This window comes from Lactuca virosa, chromosome 8 (assembly GCF_052849685.1).
Source record: "Lactuca virosa cultivar CGN04683 chromosome 8, Lactuca_virosa_CGN04683_v6, whole genome shotgun sequence".
In the NCBI taxonomy this organism is placed as follows: domain Eukaryota; kingdom Viridiplantae; phylum Streptophyta; class Magnoliopsida; order Asterales; family Asteraceae; genus Lactuca; species Lactuca virosa.
The window spans coordinates 363871257-363885520 of NC_136433.1; positions in this window are offsets into that span (position 1 = coordinate 363871257).

The following is a 14264-nucleotide window of genomic DNA, read 5'->3' on the forward strand; positions in this document are numbered from 1 at the left end:
CTTTTTGCATCAGGCACATTCTAGTCAAGAAAACAGAAGATATAAAAGGGGAATTTTGATTTAACTAAAAAAACTGAAGTTGCAGTGAAAATAAATTAAACGAAAATCAATAATAAAAACGATTTCAGTTCTGGTGGGACTTTCCTAATCATGCAATCATTTCAGATCTGATTATTCAGAATGTGTTCTATCTAAGCTGGTACTGAGAAAAACTAACATGATCTAGTATAATATCTTTTACCTAAATTAGTTAACCAAAACAAGCTCTTTGAATCAACCCTAACTTTTTACTGTTCAATTAAGCAAGCTCTTAATTAAATAAGAAAAGCTAATTTATGATATGTGTAAAATTCCCAGTAGTACCCAATACTTCTCACAAGTTTGGAAGCTTAAAGATACGATTTTTATAGTTTATACCAGAGTTAAATCCCAAAAACAGAACCAATCTGATACTTGTTACTTATTACTAGTTAACAAGAACAATTATGAATTCTTTTAACTGATTAATTGGAAAGATAAAAACCCTAGCTAGGTGATCATAATAACAAGAATTAAAAATCAAACGTTCATTAAGCCGAAAAATGAGAAATCTAGATAGAAAAACAAAAAGAAAACCAGATCTGAAAACTAATCACATGAAAAGTACTAGTCTATGCAGAACTGAAAACTAAGGTTTAGCCAGACATGGCTAAAAACGAAACTAAACTAGTAAAAAGAAACATTTACTGATAAATCTTCTAAAGTAAGTGGATGAGATGATTCGCAACCTTCAGATCTTCAGAAATCGCTGAAAGGTATCAAAAATCTCCTTCAGAATGGTATTCTTCCATCTGGAATCATCCCCCTTTTTGGATTTGATAATGAGGATCTTATTTATATGTGAGATGGAAACTTACAGAGAAAGAAAACAAAAAATGCAATCGCATGTTGACTATATGCGATCACATATTTTCATGAAAACGCGTATCAGGCTGACTTAATGATGTACATTGCTTTTCTGGGGCTTTTGGACAAACATGCGATCGCAGGTTTAGATATATGCGATCACATGTTTCTTCTTTTCTTTTCCATCAGAATTATTGGCACGAAAAAACCTCGAAGTCCACCTATGAATACATCTACGATTGCTAGTTGGATATATGCGTTCACATATTTTACTTTCTGGCTTGTTTCGAACGTGATTCTTCAATTTAATCATTCCTTGTTATTCATTAGCATCATTCTTCAGTTCCAGCTCCATTTAAGCTCCAAACATGCATCAAGCTACTCCCACAGTACTGCTCCACTCGAACTATCTGAAATTGACACAAAAAAGAAATGAGCTGATCATTATTTAAACAAATGACATGAAAATGTACAAAATATGATGCTAAACGATAATAAAAACAACCCTAAAAGATGCATAAAATGGCATATATCAGCGGCACACACCCCCTGACCCTATATATGCGTGCGGATTTTTCTTCATTTCCTAACCATTTGCTTTGCATCTCTCTCTAGTATCTTTTTCTTTCGATTTAAGCTTTTTCCCCACTTATTAGAATATTTTAGTAAAGTCTCATGAACTCTAGGTATCCGTCAAATAGAAACTATAGGGTCGGGCAGCTGCCCGCGAAATTTCCTAGTTTTCGCTTAAAAGCTCTGTAAGTTAATATATACTCTATCTTTTTCAGTGTAACTTATATTTATAGTCACACGTCATTATTATGAGCCTATATATAATATTTATCATTAATTCCATGTCATTGTACTGATTCATCCACTTACAGAAGAGATGTCTAGAATAGTCACATTGGCTTGGTTGTTGGATTTCAAAAAAGATATTATGCAGAAGTGATCCTGCCTCCCAACTTTCCTACCTAGCCGATCCTTTCTTGATAGATCTTGATGTATACATTGGGATTAGTGAGGATCTATACTATTATTAGTCACTAGGATCGTTAGACTAAAACTCTATATTAATTATACTTTGGTTTCGTCAAGGAATATCTAAGGTGTTAGGCGAAACTCTGCCCATATTACCAGTCACCCACCTGAGTCAAGTGAGTGTAGAGTCCCTTTCATGAACATAATTTAATACAAGTATTGAATTAAAGTATTAAAGATATGTTGGGAATCGTATATGAATTATATACTTATTTCCTAGATTATATGTTAATATATGTATATAATGTGCTATGTGCGAACCAAATATGGTTCTATTTTATGTTAGGATTAAATAGATAATATCATATAATAGTATTAAAAGTATAATTGATGAAAAGATAAATGAATAATAATACCTAATGCTCTGTAGGGAATATAAATACACTAGAGATAGGTTAGTGTCACCCAAGAATAGAGTTGGTATTAAAAGGTGGTTAGAGACACACTAATCTAGTCTAGGGATAAACTTAGACTTGTGGAAGGTACCTAGTTTAATTAAGTTTGATATAAGGTCATCTCATTAGGATAATGTGCGTAACCTAGGAACGGAGAGGAAACTCTTCTGTTCCATGACACTTTCAGACCTTGATGTAGGGTAGCTCCGTACGGGAGTACGATATAGTATTTCCCTTCGGATGACCAGATATGTTAGGTCCCGGTTAGACAATTGTAATGATTTGTCTGCATATTCTTGGATAACCAAAAATGGTAGGTCCTGATCAGACAACTGTAATGGTATGTCTGCATATTCTTTATGACTTACACGGGACAAGGAATCCTCTAGCTGTGTAGTCAATCTTCTAATGGTTCATCAGGCAAGATACTTTCTCCTTGATAATCGTGGACTAGGATCCGTGGGGATCAGTAGGAATGGATATGTCCGAATATAAGCCTATATGGTTCTTGTATGGTAACGGTTGGTTTTGCATGTTTGATAATTAAGGAATATTATCATATCAATATTGTGCGATTGTAATCTGTATGTATCTCACCATGTTTCCCCAACCCGACTCACTCAGTTTATATGCATCATAGGTATCAAGACTTAAGCTACTAGATCTTGATTATGATGCTGAGTGATTAGGAGACAACCTGCAATAATATTCAAGACCATCAAGTCTTTACTCTGTAACTTATGTATCTGTATTAATTATGATATCCTTAGGGTTTTACTATTTTGGAAACAAACATTTGTAATCAAAATGATCCTTTGTACTGGGATTTTCTGCAAATATAAATAAAAGATTTTAAAATTGTAAAGAAAAGTTTTAAATGGTTTTGAAAATTAGAGGATGTCATAGTTGGTATCAGAGAATTAGTTTAGGAAAACTAAGAATTTGTAGGATTTCTGGACTTAAACTTAGAGGTTAAGCAATGATGGTGAGGTGTGTGTCTAGGATAGTTTAGGTTGTATTCCTGGATAGACTCAAGCACTAGGATATTTTAGGGTATATGCCTTAAAATTAAGCGCTAAATAAGAAATTAATATATATATATATATATATATATATATATATATATATAACATAACGTAAGTTAAATACCTTATTTGCTATATTATGTACTAGCATACCCTAGAAATACCTTAAATGTGCCAAATGAATTTTAGTATAGCATGCCTTAGATTGCCATCTAGGTTGCTATTATTAGAGTTATGATCTGTTGCCAACCTAGAATTAGGAAATTTTATGTGATTCGATTTTTCAACGTTTAATTACGACATTAGAACTGACATTTAACTTTTTAGAGTAATACAAAGGATTTCACGTCTAAATCTTCCCTACCTATATTCTCGTCTTGGTATGCTAAATGTCTGGTTGGGTATATAGAACGTTATGACGATCACAAGGAGTGGTAGAGTCGTCAATAATGAAGGAGGTCGAACACCTCAGAATATCGGAGCAGCCGTTGTTCAAATCTTGATGAATGAAGCTCGGGCAATGATGCAAGAAATGCTCGATCAGCAGCAACGTGCGCTTAGGGAGCTCTTAGCTCAGGAACTAACTAATGTTAGAGGTGGAGCACCTATGATCAACGAGGCGGTAGTTGTTGAACAAGACAGTGTGCCTTGTAAGCAGGACAGTACACTAGAAAGAATTTATACCAAAGGTTAGAAAATAGAATTACGGTTGAAGATACGTATGGAAGAAATCATAGTAGAGTTTAGGAAAATTGTTTGATTACTTGGACACATATTTATGTGTTATATTGCTTTTGTGATCTTTAGGAAACAGTGACTTGGGAAAACTGCAAGACGAATTTTGGGACGAGTATGTGTAGGTGTGGAAAGTAGTATAGGTCTGTACTACCAGAAGCATATGAATTGTACTTGGATCAGGAGAAGTCACAAGGTTACTACGACACTAATAATTGCATTCATTCTTGTTCATTTCCATCATTACCTTTGTTTAAGTGAAGATTTCGACCTAGCGTCCGACTTTTGATTGAAGGAAGAGATAATAGAAGTATCACAGTCGCCCTCTAGGATTAAGCAGCTGGTAGCTAAAAGTGTTACCTGCTAGAATGTGATGATATTACATTATTGTTGGATTAGGTATCTAAGTCAATAAATAAATTGGTATATACTTGAATTATTAGCAAAGCCCTTTTGGGTTGCCCTCAAACATGGTAATTGAAAAATGGTGACTTTTGGAGAGTGACCGATTTATTGATTTATTATATGATTAATAAATAGCAATAAATAATTTATTAATTTATTATAATAATAATATATTAATTAGAAATAGTATTATTTAATTAAGAATTAATCAAAAATTTATCAGAATTAATTTTGGAATTAATTGGATTAATTAAAAGTCTAAGGACTAAAGCTGTAATTGTTCAATATTTGAACAAGAGCGGAGTTCTAGAAGAATCCTAGGTTGGCCGAAATTTAGACGTTTCCTTAGGATTTCTAAAATATTCCATATAGATAATATGGATAATTAGGAAACTACATAATTCTGGATTTGAAATAATATTATTTTATTTCATCTAAGGGTTTCTAGGGTTTTTTTTATCAGCTATAAATAGGGTCCTTATGCAACCCATTTTGGCCACTCATACATTTAGGGTAACCAAAATTACCTCTACTCTCCTCTCTCTTCAAGTTTCCTTAGTTGCTAGGGTTTGAGTGTGAACCATCAAAGGCACGAGATTTCTGGTGCTTGCTTCCAAGAGCTTTTGATGAATGATTTAATTGATTATTTACAAGAATAATCAAAAGTTATGTAAACTCTAATTTATCCCTTAATTTTGAAAATACTAAGTTTCCATAGTGTTCTTTGATGTTCATAAATTATAGCTTTCAATAGTGAAAACATAGATCCAATTAGGTTGCATTTGAACTTAAAAGTTAACTTATTTTTCGCCGCATGCTTTTTTGTAACCTATAAAACCTATTAGTGGTATTAGATCCCAATGTTTTCAATTATATATGCATAATAGTTGAATACATCGAATTAGTATTTATATAAATTAAGCCCTTAGGGATGGTATTTTCGACTTGGGCTAGGGTTCTTGAAAACCCTAGCCTCCTCCCTAAGTTTCCAAATTTTGGTAGGGTTGTTAGGGTTTCCTTATTTAATAATTATTGCTTTAATTGGATAAATTAGAATAATTAAAATTGGATAATCCCTATACCCTTAATTTTTGAAAATCTAATAAGGTAAGGATTATGATTAAATTCAAATTATTTAATTAATAGTATAATAGTAAATAATTTTTTAATCCTTATATGATTTAAATTAATTTAATTAATAGTTAATTAAAAGATAAAGATGAAATCATAATTGGCTTATTCTTAAATTAAATTAGTTTTTATATTAATTTCGAAAATTTAAAATTAAACCTAGTATTTTAGAAAAGTTTTAAAATACACCTTATACCTATATTATTAAAACTGTAATATATTATATGTATAAGAAAAGTCAGTCAAATCGTTAGTATGCCTCATTCACGAAGCCATACTATAAGGGGGAATAAGGAAGCGGCCTATAAAATGACCGCCATTGGGTGTCCACTCTTGCCCACTGCTCCCTTGTGTAGTGGAGGGTCATTCGTCGAATGGATTTGACAGGACATAATCTCATTAGTAAGTATAATGATATAAAGTAAGTAAACTATTTAAGAAAATCTCACTCTAGTTACTTTAGGAATAAATGTGAAAAGCATGCTAATCTATGAAATTGCACATTATGCTTTATATGTAGTTAGTGGAGCGTGTGTGGTTAACTGACACACTAATAGTGACTATAAAGAGTAGAAACGGGGACCTCGAAAATTTTCATTGTTAATGGAGTGCGTGTGGGTAACCAACACATTAGTTAGAGATGATAACTAAAATCGAGGTCGCCAAGCATATTTGCATGGTTATTCACATCTTGTTTGTGATCCTCAGCATTTTAGTCACAAATAGAAGAGCATAATCTTAGATTAATGCCATTGATAAAATTAAATGAATCTCAAAAGATCTAGGAGTTTCATAGTTTGAAATTGGTGAATTGTTTTGCCTACCTTCATAAAATTGCAATAAGATTATGACATCCCTTTTCTTAGTTGTGAATTGCTATATCAGATCCTAGCCTTAAATATTTTTTATGGGTTAAAATATTAAGCATTTATGTCATCTAACTAAAACTACTTTTTTTCTCTATAGATGTCTACTCCTGGTGATGCTTCTGCTTCTCAAACCTCCACCCATAACTCCAACTTCTTGCTACTTTTGATCGTATCCAAGGTTACATTTGATGGCACCAACTATAATGATTGGATGCACAATATCAAAATGGCTCTTCGATTTGAGGGCAAAGAGCATGTGCTTAAAAACAACTAAATAAGCTCGATGAGTCCACTACTACTCTTAGAGAGATTGCCTCCTACAAAAAGCATTATGACGATGCAACTAAGCATGCTTCATGGTTGCCACCATGGTTCCTGATTTGCAAAGGTTTTATGAGGACTATTGGCCATACGAGATGAACTTGGATCTTGTGGAAAAGTTTTACAAGAGAGCTCGTCAAGAAAAGTATGAGGTAGTCAAAGCCCTAATGGCTTGCAAGTTGAAGGAAGCAGAGTCAGTCTGCAATCATGTGCAAAGGATGTAGAGATACGTGGAGCGCCTTGAGAGGCTAAATGTGAATTTCGACAAGGAGTTGGCCATTGAAATGGTCCTTACCTCGTTGTTATCTTGTTATAATCTGTTCATTTTGGCTTATCATTTGAACAATACTGAAACCACATTACCCAACTCCACAACCTATTGCAGACAGCTGAGTCAGGTTTACAGAAGAATAAAAACTCAAATCCTACTATTGCTCCTGTCCTTGATATTGGGCAAAACAAAGGAAAGAAGAGGAAAGGTGCTCCTAAGTTGAACTGCAAGGGAACTGCCCATGTGGGTCTTCGAGCAATGCCCAATTCTGACATTCCTTCTGTTAGTGATCCCAAAGAGGTCACTTCCTTCTATTGGAATGAAAAGGGCCATTGGAAACGAAGTTGCCCCAAGTACTTGTAGGACATCAAGGGTGGAAAGTGAAGAAATCTTCGGCAGGTATTTACACTATTCAAACTAATAACTCACAACCTACTCATTCTTGGGTCCTTGATACGAGATATGGTTTTCATATTTGTTCTGATTTGTAGGGGCTAGGAGAAAGTGAGGAGGTAGAGAATGAAAGGATGAATCTAATCATGGGAAATCGGCGATCTTATCCTATTACCAGGATTAGAAATTATATATGCTTGTGATTGGTGGTGATGTTCGATTGGATTTAATTGATTGTTTCTATTCGTCAGAGATGAAACAAACCATTATTTCTTTTCATGAACTATTTAGACAAGGTTTTCGATATTTGTTTAATGATATGAATGGTTTGATTTTGGCTTATAAGAATAATATTTTTATGTTTGAAGCTTCACCTTGTAATGGTGTGTATGAAACTGTGATTTGTGTTGATAGCTTAGGCAATAATGTTTTTCATATTGATTCGTCTAATGATTTAGACAAGTCATGCTTGTGGCATTGTCGTCTTAGGAACATTAACAAGAAACACATCACCCAACTCCAAAAGGATGGAGTGCTGGAATCATTTGACGTAAGGCCAGATGATGAATGAGAATCTGGTCTTTTGGGAAAGATGAAAAAATCACCTTTCACTAGATCTTGTGAAAGAGGTGAAGGTTTGTAGGATCTCATACACAAAGATGTGTGTGGACCCTTCAGATCCACCACAAGGGATGCTAATCGATTTTATGTGACACTTACAAATGATTATAGCAGATATGGGTATATATATACTTAATCAAACATAAATCATAAACCTTTGAAAAGTTCAAAGAGTTTAAACATGAAGTCGAGAATCAAAGAGGCAGGAAGATAAATGTAACGCCCGCAGATTCGGGCTAGTCAATTTAGAGACAATAAGCATCAAAAATGAGCTTTTGATGGAATATTATTTAGAGGGATTAATCTTAACCAAGTGATAGTATATGTTACAAGGGTTCCGTACATATAAAGAACGCCGAAATTCGAGTTATAACGAAGAAGTTATGGCCCGTCGAAGTTTTACGGCAAAACTGGCACGACACCGGGAGACGTTAATAGTGAATTTACGATAGAGGAATTTTTGGCCTTAGTGATATAAACAAAAGTTTTATTATACGTTAAACCGAGAGCGTGCATAAAAAGAACGCGGAAATCTGATTTCGTAATAGGAAGTTATGAATTTTCTAAGATTTGGCATAACAGTGCACGGCCCGAAACTAGAATTTTAGATCGAGCGATTTTTAGCCTACACGACCGAAATGAGAGTTGAAGATCTCATTAATAGGAACTCAAGGATAAAAATACAGACGAAAACGAAGTCCGTATGAAGGAGTTACGAATTTTTCGCGGTCATTAAACAGTATAATCTCCTCCTACTGTTAAATTTATGATCGGCCGAGAATTAGCCGACGGAGTAAAAATGAAAGTTGTAGATCTTATTTTTACCTATGTGTGGATATAAAGATGTCAAAAACGGAGCTCGTATGCAAAAGTTACATATTTTAGAAGTCGGAAGTGTGCTATGCGAAAATGGGTGATGTGGCACAATCTTGGCCATTGCTTTCTCCCCAAGTCTTGCCACCAGATGGTGACATGTGGCACCAAGTTCAGCCATATTTCACCCTACAAATAGAACCTCTTCCACCCTCATTCTCTTCACACCTTTCCCATTCTTTCTTCTCTCTACACTCTCTCTAAACCTCCCAAAACTCCCCTAGCGCTAGAAGAAACCCAGAGCGCTCGACGGCTCCGAGAAGAAGAGCTTTCGGATTGGAAGTTCTGCCCCTGCAGAGCCCGACTTTGAGCCAAACCCCCTCGTAGGCAAGATACGCCTACGCTATTTTAAATATTGTTTTTATTTAAATATAGTAATGCTATTAAGACCTTATAATAAATAATTGGGTTATTATTATGAGTTATATAAGTGTTGTTATAATATCTTTTTAACCACTTGTGGTACGGGGAATCTGGTTTGGAGGGACGCTTGGGTTGCTGGATTTCAGAAGTGCTTTATGCCAAAATGATCCTGCCCTCCGGTGTTCCATGTCTGGCCCCTGTCTGTACATAGTGGATGAAGAGTATTGTTTAACGCTTATATAATAGTAATAAGTGCTAGACTATTAATTAGTCTCATCGAGCCTTAGACTAAACTCTAGTGGTAATGATACTAGATTTTGTCAAGGGAAAATTGTTTTAAGAGTAACGAAGTGTTGTACGAGTACCGAGTCACCACCTTATCAGGTGAGTGCATAGTTACTTTCATCTTACACATAGATATGAAGTATTTTATATAAATTACGTGTTATGTGTGCATATAACATGTATACTTGCTATCTATGCTGGATGAGCAATTTTATACATGTTTTAAATGATTTAAACTGTATGCGTATTTTATATCTACAAATATGTTGGGTATAACATGGGTAGATGAAGGATGAGAGATAAAAGATGATATGAGTGAACATTGGCAACTATGGACTTAGTGCCTATTGAATAAACGTTGGTAGCTATGGATTTAGTACCTGATGGATAAACGTTGGTAGCTGTGGACTTATTACCTGATAGATAAACGTTGGAAGCTATGGACTTAGTACCTATTATATAAACACTGGTAGCTATGGATTTAGTACCCGATGAATGAACTTTAGCAGCTATGGATTTAGTGCTTTACAAATGAGCATTGGCAGCTATGGACTTAGTGCCTATCTTATAAACCCTAGAAGCATGGGACTTTAGAATGAACGAATGCAGGATAGATTGCTCTTAGGGTAGACCCTTAAGAGTGAGGAAGATAATGGGGATGGGTAATTTGGTTGATTGTTTATTGTTTAAACATAATAATTATATTATTGTGGGTTGAAAACCCTATGCACTCACCAGGTTTCCCAACCTGACCCACTCAAGCTTATTTGTATCACAGGTGTCGATACGAAGCTACTTTACACTGAGAGATCTAAAAGAGATGTATATCACTAGTGTAAATAATGTAAGTTCTGTTTATGCTTATGTTTCTGTATTGACGATGACATCCCAATCTGTTGAAAATGAATAAAAATACATTTATTCGGAAATGCTTTGATAACCTATTTATCATGTTTTCTGGGAACAAATTCCGCAACATTTTTATTAAAAGAAGTACTCTGAATTTTATAAAGCATAAACAAAATCGGTCTTTTCTGGCCATGAAAATGAGGATGTTACAGTTAGTATCAGAGCATTAGTCTAAGCGAACTAGGAATATGGATTTATTTCTAGACTTAAACTTAGAATGCTAAGCAATGATAATGAGGAGTGTGTCTTATAAAATTTAGGTAATACACCTGAATAGACACAAGAACTAGCTAATTAGGGAAAATGCCTAACATGCTTTTATGTGCTAAATGATTTATGATGCTAAATGTATGATCGGATCTATGGTCTATTGCCGACCGGATCTGGAAACTTTATGTGTTCAGATTTCTAAACGTTTAATTACGGTATTAGAACTGGCATGTAACTTTTCGGAGTAATAAGGAGGATTACACGTCTAAACCCTCCTCTATCTATATTCTCGTCTCGATACACCGAACTCCTACTTTGGTGTGCAAAACATCATGGTAAAGACTCGTAGTGAATTGAGTACATGGAGGAAATGAGAAGGCTTACGATAGTGAATGATACCTATCGGAAGATATCGTAAGAGTGATATCTTGTCTTTAGATTGCGTCTAATAAATAATACATCTAGTACAGGAGAAGTACACTTTCTATTAGCAAAAATAAGGATTTATGGTATAATCCATGAAGTTATCCCATTGTCTGACAACCGAGCTGAAGCATAATGGATTATTGAAGATACACATGGAAGAAGTCCTAGTAGAGTCTAGGGAAAATTTTATGATTATTTGGACACATTTATATGTGTTAAAAATTGTTTTTGTGATAGTAACTTGGAAAACTGCGAGACAATACTTGGGACGAGTATGAGTAGGTGTCAAAGGTAGTAGAGGCCTATACTACCAGAAGCACAAGACTCGCACTTGGATCAGGTAAAGTCACAAGGTTACCAAGAAGCTAGTAATTGATTTTCTTTTGTTCATGTCTGTCGTTACCATCGTTTCGGTAATGACTAAGAAGATGATTGTTATTTCGACCCTAGTGGTCATATCAAATCGAGTCCGACTAAGATGAGTATGTTACGAGGTTCAGAGAACCAAGATCGATGTAGCATTTGAGTTAAGCCAGAAGATTGGAGTGAAAGATAATCAAAGCGATCAGTAGAAGTATCGCGATCGCTGTTAAAGCAAGAAACTTGTAGCTAGAAGTGATACATACTAAAAGGTGATTATATCACATTAGGACATGAAGGAAGGTATATTTCGTCCGGGAATTTGACTCTAAAAGACCTGAGTCTAAGAAATGCATCATACGATGAGAGGTCATTAGAACGTGACCCATCGGTCTATTATGATAATCGAAGAAAGAAACTTATCTTAAGTTGTTAAGAAGAAGAAGGAGTCTCTGATAAAGAGAGAGTTTGTGATAAGAAGGTCATGATTTAAAGTGTCACAAGACAAAGAGAATGGGTGCAAGATCAAGCACCGCTTGTAGTCAAGAAGACCAGGAGTTAGATACGCATTCGAAGAAACATAGAAGTTATGATTATTACCAAGGATGAAGAGATAACGTATGGAGTCATTATACAACCCTGTTTCGTTGATGATTCCGGGACGTAATCATCCTAAGGGGGAGATAATTGTAACGCCCGCAGACTTGGGCTAGTCAATTTAGAGACAAATAGCATCAAAAATGAGTTTTTGATGGAATATTATTTAGAAGGAGTAATCTTAACCAAGTGGTAGTATATGTTACAAGGGTTCCGTACATATAAAGAACGCCGAAATTCGAGTTATAACGAAGAAGTTATGGCCCGTCGAAGTTTTACGGTAAAACTAGCACGACACCAGGAGACGTAAATAGTGAATTTACGATAGAGGAATTTTTGGCCTTAGTGATCTAAACAAAAGTTGTATTATACGTTAAACCGAGAGCGTGCATAAAAAGAACGCGGAAATCTGATTTCGTAATAGGAAGTTATGAACTTTCTAAGATTTGGCATAACAGTGCACGACCCGAAACTAGAATTTTAGATCGAACGATTTTTAGCCTACACGACCTAAATGAGAGTTGAATATCTCATTAATAGGAACTCAATGATAAAAATACAGACGAAAACGGAGTTCGTATAAAGGAGTTACGAATTTTTCGCGGTCATTTAACAGTATAATCTCCTCCTACTATTAAATTTAAGATCGGTCGAGAATTAGCCGACAGAGTAAAAATGAAAGTTGTAGATCTTATTTTTACCTATGTGTGGATATAAAGAACGTTAAAAACGGTGCTCGTATGCAAAAGTTACAGATTTTAGAAGTCGGAAGTGTGCTATGCGAAAATGGGTGACGTGGCACAATCTTGACCATTGCTTTCTCCCCAAGTCTTGCCACCAGATGGTGACATGTGGCACCAAGTTCAGCCATATTTCACCCTACAAATAAAACCACTCCCACCCTCATTTTTTTCACACCTTTCCCGTTCTTTCTTCTCTCTACTCTCTCTCTAAACCTCCCAAAACTCCCCTAGCGCTAGAAGAAAGCCCGGAGTGCTCGACAGCTCCGAGAAGAAGAGCTTTCGGCTCGGAAGTTCTGCCCCTGCAGAGCCCGGCTTCTAGCCAAACTCCCTCGTAGGTAAGATACGCCTACGCTATTTTAAATATTGTTTTTATTTAAATATAGTAATGCTATTAGGACCTTATAATAAATATTTGGGCTATTATTATGAGTTATATAAGTGTTGTTATAATATCTTTTTAACCACTTGCGGTACGGGGAATCTGGTTTGGAGGGCCGCTTGGGTTGCTGGATTTTAGAAGTGCTTTTATGCCAAAATGATCCTGCCCTCCGGTGTTCCATGTCTGGCCCCTGTCTGTACATAATGGATGAAGAGTATTGTTTAACGCTTATATAATAGTAATAATAGGTAGACTATTAATTAGTTTCTTCGAACCTTAGAATAAACTCTAGTGGTAATGATACTAGGTTTTGTCAAGGGAAAATTGTTTTAAGAGTAACGAAGCGTTGTCCGAGTACCGAGTCACCACCTTATCAGGTGAGTGCATAGTTACTTTCATCTTACACATAGATATGAAGTAATTTATATAAATTACGTGCTATGTGTGCATATAACCTGTATACTTTCTATCTATTCTGGATTAACGATTTTGTACATGTTTTAAATGATTTAAACTGTATACGTATTTTATATCTACAAATATGTTGGGTATAACATGGGTAGATGAAGGATGAGAGATAAAAGATGATATGAGTGAACATTGGCAGCTATGGACTTAGTGCCTATTGAATAAACGTTGGTAGCTATGGACTTAGTACCTGATGGATAAACGTTGGTAGCTATGGACTTAGTACCTAATAGATAAACGTTGGAAGTTATGGACTTAGTACCTATTATATAAACACTGGTAGCTATGGATTTAGTACCCGATGAATGAACTTTAGCAGCTATGGATTTAGTGCTTTACAAATGAGCATTGGCAGCTATGGACTTAGTGCCTATCTTATAAACCCTGGAAGCAAGGGACTTTGGAATAAACGAATGCAGGATAGATGACTCTTAGGGTAGACCCTTAAGAGTGAGGAAGATAATGGGGATGGGTAATTGGGTTGATTGTTTGTTGTTTAAACATAATAATTATATTATTGTGGACTGAAAACCCTATGTACTCACCAGGTTTCCCAACC